Raw genomic sequence first — 12,217 nt, forward strand, 5'->3', positions numbered from 1 at the left:
GCCAACTCCACTGGCTACCGATCTGCTACCGGGCTGAATTCAAAGTGCTGGCGTTGGCCTTTAAAGCCCTAAACGGTTCCGGCCCAAGCTACCTATCTGACCGCATCTCTGCCTATGAACCCACCAGGAGTTTGAGATCTTCCGGGGAGACCCTGCTCTTGATCCCGCCTGCTTCTCAAGCTCGGCTGGCGGGGACGAGAGATAGGGCCTTCTCGGTGGTGGCTCCTCGGCTGTGGAACGCCCTTCCTACGGACATTAGACTAGCACCATCTCTAATGGTATTCCGCAAAAAGGTGAAGACCTGGATGTTTGTGCAGGCGTTTCAGTAATTTAGTGCAATCTGGTAATGGAACATAGGAATGGAACAATGGACGACGAACCTGGACTACGCTTGGATGATGAGAAGGTTGGGTACGGTTGTTTTTTGTAATAATTGTGCATTGTAATTGCTTATTGGTAATTTATGGATAATGTGTTAAGTCAATTGTTATATGTTGTATGGAACCACTGCTGTTTCTACTGTTTTTACTGTTTGTGAACCGCCGTGAGTCGCCTTCGGGCTTGAGATACAGCGGTATATAAGCAAAGTAAATAAATAAATACATAAATTAAGTTGTTTCTGAATGATAGGAGAGAGGGGTCCCAAACTAATCTAGCTGGGGAGGGAGTTCCACAATTGAGGGGCCACCACCAAGAAGGCCCTGTTATCTGAAGTGACCCCTGAATCTTGATTTATGTGTTTTGTGTGCTGTATATATTTTACTACTGTTGTTGTTCATTATTTTATTTTTACATGGAGCCCCTGGTGGCGTAATGGGTTAAACCCCTGTGCTGGCAGGACTGAAGGTCGCAGGTTCAAATCCGGGGAGAGGAGGATAAGCTCCCTCCATCAGCTCCAGCTCCTCATAAGAGAACATGAGAGAAGCCTCCCACAAGGATGATAAAAACATCAAATCATCCGGGCGTCCCCTGGGCAACGTCCTTGCAGACGGCCAATTCTCTCACACCAGAAGCGACTTGCAGTTTCTCAAGTTGCTCCTGACACTACAATATTTTTTTTTATTTTTTACTAATCTGTTGGTTGTTTTGGGAACATACATATAAATTGAAAGTGTGAATTGTAAATTACGGGATCAGTAAATCAATACTGGCCCCTTCTACACTGCCATATAAAATCCTGATTATGTGCTTTAAACTGGATTTTATGGTAGTGTAGAGGGTTAAACCGCTGAGCTGCTGAACTTGCTGACTGAAAGGTCGGCAGTTGGAATCCTGGGAACGGAATGAGATCTGGCTGTTAGCCCTAGTTTCTGCCAACCTAGCAGTTCAAAAACATGCAAATGTGAGTAGATCAATAGGTACTGCTCTGGCAGGAAGGTATCAACGCTCCATGCAGTCATGCTGACCACATGACCTTGGAGGAATCTACAGATAAAACTGGCTCTTTGGCTTAGAAATGGAGATGAGCACCACCCTTCAGAGTCAGACACAACTAGACTTAATTTCAAGGGGAAACCTTTTCCTTTACCTTTACTCTCAGATAATCTAGTTCAAAGCAGAATGTAGATGATCTGCTTTGATAATCTAGGCTATATGGCAGTGTAGAAGGCGCTGCTGTAACCCTTACAAAATAATCCTGTAAAGATTATGCTACATATGAGAGACTAAGTACGTAATGGCAAAAATAAGATTCTACACAGGGATTTCCAGATTCTTAGATTATTTTGACAACATCAGGAAATAATCCCAATGGTAGTGCCTCTGAGAATGTGCAGTGTCTGACTCAAATAACATTTCCATTTCCAAAGGTTAAGAAGCACAGCTACTGCACAGGGTTGACTCTGGACATCTTCCACTTTGTGAATAAAGCAATACTTTTTAAAAATCAGTAATGTACACAATATCTCAAATGAAAGATAGTAATGAAAGAAATTAAGCTGATATAGTGTAGTGGTTTCAGCATTGGACTATGTATTTGGAGCTTGAATCCCCAGTTGGCCATGAAACCCACTCGTGACCTTGGGCAGGTCACTTTCTCTCAGCCTCAGAAGAAGGCCATGGCAACCTTCATTTGACCAAATATTTCCAGGAAACCCTGTGATAGAGTCACTTTATATCAAAAGAGATTTAAAGGTAAGCAACAACACAAGAGGAAGTATGTACCTCTTTGGCAGAAAAGTTGATACCAGTTTTTAAGAAAACCAACAAAACAGGAGCAGGATGACCCTAGATCATCTGATGAGTAATCATCGGAGAACACAATAAGTTTGTAGCTGAAGGAAGTGGCAGCCAGTATTTATAAAACAGAAGGCTGTCCTGTGTCAAGCCCCAATAAAATAAACATTATTACAGAATGCCGTGGTGCATTGGGTTAAACCGCTGAGCTGCTGAACTTGCTGACCGAAAGGTCAGTGGTTCAAATCCAGGGAGCAGGGTGAGATCCTGCTGTTAGCCCCAGCTTCTGCCAACATAGCGGTTCGAAAACGTGCAAATGTGAGTATATAAATAGATATTGCTCCAGTGGGAAGGTAACGGCACTCCATATAGTCATGCTGGCCATATGACCTTGGAGGTGTCTACCGAAAACACCAACTCTTTTGCTTATAAATGGAGATGAGCACCAATCCCCAGAGTCAGACACGACTGGACTTAATGTCAGAGGCAGGCATGTAGCTATAGGGGCTTCAGCTCCCCCCCCCCCCGAAATTCTCATGGTGGTCCGCGAGAAGGCCTTACTGGTACATTATTTAAACTGTTATGTTTATTAATATCATGATCTGATCACCATTCTCAATATATCCCATATGTATGGGGGTATTGGGGTAACGATACAAAAGGTAGACCCTCTTTTATCCAGACTCAGCCCCCCCCCCCCCCCAATCAAAATCCTGGCTACGGGCCTGGTCAGGGGAAAACCTTTCCCTACCTACAGAATGCAGAATCCTGTGTGCGTTATTACAGTGAGGGACTCATGCAGCCATGTAAATATTGGTTAGGGCTGTTGGGATTTGCAACTCAAGAGCACTTCTTTGAAGCTAAATAGTCTCTCTACCTGTGACTTATAGAGAGACCCATGCAGCCCTCCTGTTTCAGCACTCCACTGGCTACTACCAGTTCATTACTGGGCACAGTTCTAAGTCCTAGTTATATCAGTAAAAACCTTAAGTGGTTTGGGATCATGTTATCATAAGCAGTATATTTCTTACAGTACAGAGTGCAATACATACGGTGATCTCTTTTCAGAAGAGTTCATAAAATAAGAGAGCTGGCTGTCATGGATTAGCTAAACCACTGATAGGCAACATGGTTCTCCTGGTTTTGGACTGCAAATCCCATAATCCATCACTGTTGGCTCACATGACTAGGGTTTTCAGAACTGTCGACAAAAACAGGTGGACACCACACCCCAAATCTCTGGATATCATATTCAGTTTTCAAAAGTAGACAAAGCTCTTTGAGAAAATAAATACAAAAAGCATTCTCCATTCCAGAGGTTGATATACACCAAAGACACCAGATCACATCTGATCTTGTAAGCTAAATAGGATTGGACCTACCTAGTTAATACTTGGGAAGGAGATTGCAAATAAATACCAGACTCTATTTCAGAGGAAGGATCTGGCAAACCACCTCTGAGGATTCCTTGTCAGTGAAAATCCTATGAAATTCATGGGTTCAGAATAGTCAACAGGCAACCTGAAGACAAATGCACAAATACAAACACATACATATACACATTCTTCATATACAAGGGTTTTCATATATATATGAGGAAGAATGTGTATATGTGTGTGTGTGTGTGTGTGTGTGTGTGTGTGTATATATAATCTTTACCTACCTACATATATACCTACAGGTAAATATATATTCTGGCCCAGACTACCTGTCTGAATGTATCTCTTCTTACGAGCCATCAGGAAGTTTAAGATCTTCAGGAGAGGCCCTGCTCTCGATCCCACCACCATCGCAAACACAGTTGGTGGAGACGAGAGACAGGGCCTTCTCAGCAGTGGCTCCTCGTCTATGGAACTCTCTCCCCAGGGACATCAGGCTGACCACCTCCCTCCTGTCCTTTAGAAGAAAATTGAAGACTTGACTTTGGGACCAGGCGTTGCTTAGTGGACAGTGGCAACTGGAAAGAAGACTTAAGACACCGCGACACTGAATTAACCCAGACTTGGATTTGGTTTTTAAGTGGCCTGTTTAATCTATTGTTTTAATGAATTGTTTTTAATGTTTAAATGTATTTGTTGACTATTTATATGATGATAGCATTGTACGGTGCTTATGTGAGGCCGCTCTGAGTCCCCCTTGGGACGGAGAAGGGCGGGGTAAAAGTATATGAAATAAATAAATATCCAAAAACTGATTGATCTAGGAGTTTGGCTTTACTTACATGCTTATGGAACACAGGACAAGCTGCATGGCACACACATAGAGCACTATGCACCCTTTAACAACAAGCATTGCAATGTAAGATTGTTGTTTTCACTGTGGTTCAATGCAGAGGTTCTAGTTACAGAAGCGGTGCACCTGTAATTTAGATTGATTTGGGAACCTAATATTGCAACATCTTTAGGTGGAGAAATGGTTTGGGAAAGATTCTTTGAACTGATTGTGGGAAACGTTTCTCTGGGTGTACAAAAGGCTTAAACACTGGTTATGTATGTTTCCTTTAAAACTGTGATTATAATGAACTCTTTTGCTTGGACCTCGTTGTATCTTTTCCCACTGTGCAGAACTTCAGACTTACAAGATATGCTTTTAAGATCGCTTTGAATTTAGACAATGAGGACTCCAAAGCCTTAGCAAACCATTTACAAAATGCTTTAGTTTAAGAACCGTTGTACAGGACTCTTTCTTATCATTGTAGCTCTCCTCTAAACTCTTCTCTCTGATGACAGTCTCAAAGATAAGTTGGCTGCTGCTAAAGCAAAGTCTCGGTTGACTTCAGTGGCACAAAAGTAGTGGGTCTCGACTGTTTGTTGCGCTTTCTTGTGGCTTCTGGCAGCCTGGATTTGCCGCCAGTTGTGATCAGGGCTTTTGCTGGGTTTCTTGTAGTTCTTTTTCAAATATGAAAGGCCAGGGAGTGGGAGAGGACTTGGGAGGAAGGGGAGGGGGTGTTGGCTTGAGAGACGAAACCCTGCGGAGGACATTCTTGGAACAGTGGAGAAGTTTGAAGAGAATGAGCTCTTTCAGGGCTTCCTGCAGGCAGCTAAACAGGAAGGGAAAGTCTCTTGTGTTAACTGATTCTTTTCTTTCTCCTTAGCCATATTTTACATGCCTGGCAGCTGTTTGCAAAAAGCAGTTCACTGTGTATTTTCTGCCTAAACGAGACAAGATATCTACCTTCTAAAAACACAACAATAAAAAATTGCATTGCATTAAAGGCTTGAAAACTGTATCTTATCTGCTGCTTTTGGATAGGGAGAAAATAAGATTTTTTTTGGAGAGGAGGGGGACATCAAAAGGAGGGATTAAAGATACTTTCAGTTCAAGCAAGCTGACAGGCATTTCCAGCACCATCATATATTAAGTAGCCGTCACCATATTCTTAATATGAACCAGCCGTACCCTGCCACGCGTTGCTGTGGTCCAGTCTGTGTATATGTGTTTTGTGTGTGTATATATTTGTGTATATGTGTATATATGTGTGTTTGTACATCTATATATAAAATAGAAGTGAATGTTTGTATGTGGGTATGTATGTGGCAGCATTCTGATTGGCTGCCATTTTCACAGGCCACTGTGACCAGCATGGGTGACGGACCTGGACCAAACTTAGCACACATAACCCCCATGACCCACTTTATGTCCTGGTGGAGCACGGATTATGGGATTTGTAGTACTTTCAAATGCTTTGGTTCCCACAGACCACTCTACATCCTGGTACTGTTTGCAACTGTCTTTTGGGTTGCAAAGGTTGACAACAAGCTACACAATTTTGGTCGGGAGCTCATTCTGACCCAGGTTGGCTTCGAATTCATGACCTTCCGGTCAATAGTGATCTTAATGCAGCTGACTCCCAGCCAGCTGTGCCACATTCCCACACCCTTTCCCTTTAAATCTTTTTTTTTTTAGGCTTTCAGAAAGAATGAAAACTGTAGGAATTTGTTCCTCCAACCACCAGGAATCCATAAACCATGAAAAGAACATTGGCCAGAATGGTCAGCAGAACTGATACTATGTAATTTGCAGTATAGCAAAACATAACAGCATGGTCCTTCTTATAGGGTGTAGGTGTGTGTGTGTGTGTGTGGGGGGGGGGGGATTCTTTGCACCTCTATAGCCCTAAGCTAGAAGAATGCTGTGACCAAAACTGAAAAAGTACCCATATGCTGCCTTGGGTTTTTTCTCCTTAACAGAGAAAGAGGTTGAAGGAATAGTAAGAAGACACCAGTTAGTAAGCTGAAGATGACGAAATTGTAACTTCCAGTAATATCCCACCACCAAGACTCTACCTTTAGAAGACAATCATACCCGTCCACAACTTATCACCTATGATGATGAATATCCTGTGAATGAAGCTGTTCAGCTGTGTTGTATAATTGAAAAGATTTAAACAAATTTATATACTCTGTGTGTATGAACACATCTTCATTTTGTCTGCCAATTTATGATGATCCCACGAATCTCATGGTTTTCTGCTTATCTAAAACAATACCTTGTGTGTACAATATTTTTTCTCTTAATGCTGAAATCTCCTAAGTGAAGAAGACACTTAGGGAGTAACTCTACATAGGAGGTTGTGAGGCGAGGGAGAGAGACTATTACCTCTTTTAAAAACCTCTTTGCTGCCTTATACTGATTCAGTTTCTTCTTTTATATTGGTTGGGACTTTCTGTGTGCTGTTAAACCATTTATATCACAGGCAATGAAACACTCTTGTGTATAACAAAGTAACACAGTTTATTTATAACTTCTGGCTCCAACGCTTGTGGTTACATTTGTGTTTTGTTGCAATCTTGAGGCTTACAGTCAGTATCATTTACTTGGTTAACTTTTCTGAATAAACTATCAATGTTTCATATTCACAAACATGTTACTTGCTTTACACACTCTTGGCTGAATTATATTCTGAACTAAGGCAACACTAGCCTTCTTTATGTTCCTTAAAAACTCGAGCTCTAATTAACTAACTGCTTCTCTATATCAGAAGTCTTTAACACATCTTCATAACTGCTTATTTCTATCAGGCACTCAAAAACCAACTCTCCTCTTCACACACAGATTCCTAGCTGTCATTTTCAAACTCCCTCACTCTAACTGCCTCTTTTAGAACCTTGGCTCTGCCCCTTTGGAATGTTCAGCTCTGCTCTCCCCAACTGTCATTTTGGCCTAGCAGCCTTTTCAAATCCTGGGCCTACACTAATCTGCATATGACCAATCGGCTTCACATATGCAAATGAATCCTATCTCAGCTGTTGCTACCCTGTCTGTGCCTATTCTTCCCTATCTGCCATATGTAAACATAGAGCTATACACCAAAACTTTAACATAGAGTAGCAATTTCACTACAGAGGTGTATTGATAGATGAGATTCTGTGCTTTTAAACGCATGTTTGATATATTCAATGACATTGCAGGGGAAAATGATCTCTTGTTAGCATTGGGCAATAATCTGAAAGTTGTGAAAGTACATCCAGCACAATAGGAAGGTTTTTCTGAGCAGGGCAGCTGTTGTTACAGCTTCATGCAGATGTGAATTTTGACTTTGTGCTTTTCCTGCATGGCAGGGGGTTGGACTAAATGGCCCATGCGGTCTCTTCCAACTCTATTATTCTATGATTCTATGAAAAGACCTTTGCACGTGTTCACACATAAATGATGCAGCTAGAAAGAAGTGGGAGGGGCAGGGTGAGAAAATTTGATAGTATAAGGTCCCATCATTCTTCATCCTCTGAGGCAGATGGGATAATTGTGAAGGCATAACCTCGCCAAATAAGAATTTACATGCCAAGACTAGTTCTTTCAATTTTCCAATTTCTAGCATTGTGGAGGGTGAGACATAGAAAATTGATCATACCTAACATTCTAGGTGGAAGGAAAATGCCACAATAATGGGAATGACTTCTTTTTGTATTTCTTGCACTATTTTCTGGGCCTCGGGGAACTGTCCAAAACAGCAGCCAAACCGAGTTGCTCTTTCTTGGACTAACATTCTAAGATTTAGGCTTAATAATTAGTAATGAGTGAAGAAAAAAAACACAAGATAGGAGAGGCTGCAGCAGCTTGCTTTGCTTGAACCTACTGGGAAGGGCCAGATTCATTTACTTTGGAACAAGTTAAAAGATTCCCAATACTGCTCCTCTGTCCTTTCTCCAGACACCTTCCCAACCTATACTATAAATTTGCAAGACTTGTTCACAACCTATCTGAGCTCTCAGTAGTAAGATGTTTTTCTTGTTCCAACTTTAGTAGGAGGCAAACCAAAGAGCCAAATCCAGTTTTGGGTGGCTAATCTCAGGTTTGGTTGACTCCCAAGTGGGATAGAAATTTCCCAAAACAGCAGGTTTAGGTAAAGGGTAAAGGTTTTCCTCTGACATTAAGTCCAGTCGTGTCTGACTCTGGGGATTGGTGCTCATCTCCATTTCTAAGCTGAAGAGTCGGCGTTGCCCGTAGACACCTCCAAGGTCATGTAGCCGGCATGACTGCATGGAGCGCCGTTACCTTCCTGCCAGAGCGGTACCTATTGATCTACTCACATTTGCATGTTTTCCAACTTCTAAGTTGGCAGATATTGGGGCTGACAGCAGGAGTTCACGCTACTCCCTGGATTTGAACCTGCAACCTTTAGGTCAACAAGATCAGCAGCTCAGTGCTTTAACCCACTGTGTCACCGGAGGTAGGTTTAGAACCTAGGAATGTGAATAACGTGCAGAATTTTGCCTTAGTATGTTGTGATGGCACACATGCTAAGGCAAAATTTTGAAAGTAAAAAACATTTCTAAATCTTTATTAAAAATGCTAGTAGATAGAACAGCAGCAGAATCTAAAAAGTTCCAGTGCTTTTCTATTGCAGAGATGGAGCAAAGGAATAATTGTCACTTGCTGCATTTCAGTCAGTTACTCAGTTGTTAAAAGCACAACAGTCCTGGCTGCCTTCCAGCATTTTCAAAAAGGAAACAGGGACACGCTTGTAAAACCTGCATTCTCATACTGCCCCCCAACGGGCTCTGTGCTGCCTTCATTGGCTTTTTATAAACCATTCCTCTAGGTATTATTAATTCTTCTGTATCTTGTTTTTATTCTCTCCAAAATTGGCTTACAAAATACCATAGTTAACAGGATTTCCTATTTCTCTTTTGTTGGTGTCTCTATAATTTAACATTTTAAATTTCTTTTTATATCAAGGAAATTATTTACTTTTGCTTCCATTTGCATTAACAAATCACTATCCCAACATATCTTCAAACATGTACATTAAGTCTTTTCCTCTCCCTCTGATATATATTCACAAAACATGTTCTATTCTTTTAAGCAAGTGTCCAGTGATTTAGCCCGTAACAAAATTGTTAACTTGTCCATTTCTATTATTGCTTTCTGTTCAGATTGTATCAATCTTTTGCCTTTTTACCAATAAATGAGGAGCCCCCGGTGGTGCAGTGGGTTAAACCCCTGTGTTGGCAGGACTGAAGATCGACAGGTCACAGGTTCGAATCCGGGGAGAGCACGGATGAGCTCCCTCTATCAACTCCAGCTCCTCATGCGGGGACATGAGAGAAGCCTCCCACAAGGATGGTAACACATCAAAAACATCTGGGCGTCCCCTAGGCAACGTCCTTGCAGACAGCCAATTCTCTCACACCAGGAGCAACTTGCAGTTTCTCAAGTTGCTCCTGACACAACAAAAACAAAACAAATCAAAACAAAAAAAGCCAATAAACGTATCCTTGACAGAGGCACAAGGATCAAAAAGGGTAAAGTGTTTTGAATCTCTCATCTAGTTTCATTAGAAGTTGAGCACTTGGGAGATTAATGGTTAATATGTATTTGGTAATTCTGAAAAATACTAGCCTTTGCTACTTTTATTGGACTATCACATCTGACAGGTGTCCTACAAGCTTGCTAACCACTGTATTTCTTCAACTCTAAGACATGCTTTTCCTCCCACATAAAAATATCTAAAAATGGGATATTCTCTCATATTTTCTGTTAGTGTTACTGAAATTAATGTGAATCTTACAATCAGTGACGCCTTGGAATAGAAAAAATACAGTACAGGCAGTCCCCAAGTTATGAACAAGCTAGGTTCTGCTGGTTTGTTCTCTAGTTGAATTTGTATGTAAGTCAAAACAGGTACTTTTTAAAGTGTAACTCCAGCCAGCCATATATAGATAGATAGATATAAGTTTTGGATAGCATAGGGAAGGGTTAACACTCCTGTGGTGTTTATTTTGCTGTCTGTGCCCCTGATCATAAGATATCACTTCACTTTCTGTCCCTGTGACAAATGGATTTTGGAAAAGTTGGCTTGCAGAAAAAAAGATTGGTGAGAAAGCTTAAGTGGAGACACAATTTCCCCATTAGCTCTTTCGGAGTGAAATTCCCTTCCTAGGGAGAGATTTTCTCACTTCCTGTTGTCTCACCCCTGTTATTAACTGCAAATTGTTTGTAAGTTGGATGTTTGTAACTTGGGGACAGCCTGCATTTTACAACTTTTTTGGGCCTTAGGAAACATTCTTCTGCTGGCAATAAACATTTTTCTTATTCTAACAAAGCAATAAATGCTAAAGGTAAGGCCTTCTTCATAGCATAGCATTCTGAATTAGCCCCTCAAATTCAGTGTATAATCCTTGCAGTTTTTCGCTTCTATCCGTTGCTAACAGTGTGAAACCCTGCCATTACTTGCAGTTGCTTCTTGTAAATCTAATTTCATCACATAAGGAATATGGTTCATATCCTTTTCCAAATGTAGATCTTCACCATCTTTGGGCTTGCTAGCTTTGTGCATAATTAGGCATGCGGCATGTCTTTTCACACTAAAGCAATGTGACCTCTAGACATCCTTGGAAGTGAGCTGAATGCCAAAGAAGGGCAACTTTGCCAACAATTCTTTTAAAAATAGGGAGTTGCAATCTATTAGGGGAAACTGAAAAAATGAGGTTGTTTTGGTAAATAAGAAAAACTGAAATATAGTAGACTCAGTTTTTTTTTATTTCATATCAAAAGCACTGCATAAATTAGTATAAAACTGATACAAAATAGAAGGAGCACAAGCGGCTAAATATATTTTGACCAAAAACAGGCAACAGCAACCGCATTGACTGTAGCCCCAAATAATTCTTCCTCCATACATGACGCAGGAGATTGCGGACAAGCATACAGATGCAGAGTTGTCTGTTCTGCTTCAGAGTCACACAAAGTGGAGGATTCTTTTTGGTAGTGCAAATTTTCCAGGTTATCTTTTGATCTGCCCACTCCACTTCTGAGTCTGTTCAGGGACTTCCAAGTTGCCCGTTCTTGGTTTGCCCTTGGAGGAAGACCCTCGTGGGACGGGGGAAGCATCCAATTGGGAATTCCTGGTTTAGCTGCCCAGAGTGATGCTCTTGCTGTTGCTCGGGGAACATTAAGAGGAGTGGTGGTTCTCATTAAGCTTTTCCTTGGTTTGAGTCTACTGGGAGGAGACTGATAGTCATGAAGTGAGTGGCTTTCACAGTGTTCAACCTCATTTCTCTCAGCAGCAACTTTCCATTGCACTTCAGGGGAGCAAGGCCAGTTACCTTATAGTTTATCAATAGGTGAAGGTTTAAGACATCCAGTGATTATTCTGAATGTTTCATTCAATGCTATGTTCACCTGCTTCATGTGGGCAGACTTTTGCCAAACAGGGCAGGCATACTCAGCAGTTGAGTAAGACAAGGCCAGGGCTGGTGTTCTTATTAATTTTGGGTCTGCACCCCATGTGCTGCCAGTAAGTTTCCACAGGATGTTACTGTGTGCAGCTAATTTGTGCTTAGTGTTCATGCAGTGTTTCCTATATAGACTGTCAGTTAACCAGCACCCATGGGTATTGGTAGATGCAGTGAAATGTGGCGGTTTTCTTAAAAATATGCCTAATAGTATGTTCCCCATATTATACCATACCATAAACTCATATTGGCATGATATTGAAATGCAGTAATTAAAGGAAATTAAGATTAATGGAACACAGTTTTACTGTGTTGCATATGTATTTTAATGTTTATTATTTCTTCAATTTTTGCCATTTGCTTGA

This window comes from Anolis sagrei, chromosome 6 (genome assembly GCF_037176765.1).
Source record: "Anolis sagrei isolate rAnoSag1 chromosome 6, rAnoSag1.mat, whole genome shotgun sequence".
In the NCBI taxonomy this organism is placed as follows: Eukaryota; Metazoa; Chordata; class Lepidosauria; order Squamata; family Dactyloidae; genus Anolis; species Anolis sagrei.